This window comes from Plasmopara halstedii (assembly GCF_900000015.1).
Source record: "Plasmopara halstedii genome assembly, contig: Scaffold_322, whole genome shotgun sequence".
In the NCBI taxonomy this organism is placed as follows: Eukaryota; Oomycota; class Peronosporomycetes; order Peronosporales; family Peronosporaceae; genus Plasmopara; species Plasmopara halstedii.
The window spans coordinates 272,512-274,410 of NW_020187243.1; positions in this window are offsets into that span (position 1 = coordinate 272,512).

Consider the following 1,899-nt stretch of genomic DNA (forward strand, 5'->3'; position numbering starts at 1 on the left):
TTGCGGATGGTGAGGGGGCTGACATTAGCTAGCCGTTTGGCTATTTTCCCCCAACCAAGCCCTGAGCCATTGGATGGCGGCGTCAGCGGGGCGAGAGAGCGAATAAGCCCGTTCACGTAGAACAGCGTGTAGCCGGTAAACGAATGCACTGCATTGTTCAGCGCAAACACTACGAGTGGCAACATGGCGCTCCAGCGCCTCGGCGTTTCAGAGCAGACGCTGCAAAGAACTCTTCGATGACGCGATTTACCCTTTCGGTTTGGCCATCGGTCTGCGGAAGATCCGCTGTCGACATCTCCAACTTGGTGCCTAGCACTTTGAAAATAGTCGACCAAAATTTTCCCGTGAAACGAGGTGTCTTTCAGAGACAATTGACTCTGGAAGTCCGTGTTGTCGAAAAAAACGATCCACGAACAGCGTTGCTGTACCGACTCCGTCGATGGTGTCTGACACCGCCGCTAAATTAGCCATCTTGCTCAATCGGTCGACGAATACCACGACACACGTGTTGCCCACCGAATCATTCGGCAGGCCAAACACAAAGTCCAAACTCATGGACTGCCAGCATTCAGTGGGTACCGGTAAGCTGACCAGCGGTGCAGCCGCATTTGGAGAGGGTTTTACCCGTTGACACGTCTGACACGTGCGCTCATAGGTGCTCGTCCATTTGTACAACTTGGGCTACCAATAGTGGTGACCCACAGAGTTGTACGTTTTCTCACGACCGAGATGACCACTGAGCGGCGTGTCGTAGAGGATGCGAAATTTCAAATCCTCATCGTGAGTCTCACATAGGATGCGGTATTTCAAATCCTCATCATGAGGAACACAGTTTGTGGTGTATCCGTTGAATCGGTGCTTTAGTATAGCAACCCGTTATTCAGCGAATATCGGTGCAATCGTGCACGTAGTCTTGATGACAGTTTCTTGTCCGAGTTTCCAAACTCCTTGCTCCCGAGAGCCCGAAGCAACGCTACACACAACCCATCACCCGCATACGCGGTGTGGATTAAATCCGTCACAGACGGCGTTATTTCTAACATGAGCAAGCTCATAGTCTGGACAACGCATCAGCGAAAGTAATCTGCGTTCCCGGCTTATACTTTACCTCGAAGGATAGCCATCTAGCCATCCTCTGCGAGAGGTGGGGCAACTGAGTCGTAGTGCGTAGTGACGCATGATCTGTATAGATCACAAACGGCTTGGAGCCGAGCAGGTGGACCCTGAACTTGACAAGTGTATAGTTCATTGCAAGTAGCTCCTTGACATGTACTAGATAGTTCTTCTCTGCAGCTTTGAGCTGTCGAGATTCGAACACGATCACCCGATCTCGTCCCTCGGCGTCTGTTTGCAGCAGTGCACAGCCGATGGCAAAGTCCAAAGCGTCACGGATGACGCTAAAAGGATGATTAGGGTCTGGCAGCGCCAGTATTGGTGCATGCTGGAGGCTGGCTTTGACCCAAAAGCCTCCTGATGTTCGGTGTTACAACACCATTCCGCATTCTTTTTAAGGAGATTACATAATGGCCGGGCCATTTCTGCGTAGTTTACGCTGTACTTGTGCAAGTAATTGGCGAGACAAAGCCACTTACGCAAGTCCTTCTGCTTCTTTGGAGCCGGCCAGTCTGCAATGGCCTTGACCTTAGCGGGATCCGCCCGAAGGCCTCGCTTCCCAATGAAGCACCCTAAAAAGGAAATTTCTTCTGCACCAAAGATGCACTTGTTTGCATTGGCTTACAGTTTGTTCGTGCGCATGCTCCCGAGCACAGTTCTTAATGAAAGAAGTGGTTCTCCTCATCTGTCCTCCCGTGCTCCGCCCGACTATGAACGAAAATGCCGTCAAGTATGTCTGTGCATACGCCCTGTGGGGCCTGAACAACTGCGTCACAAGACGATTAG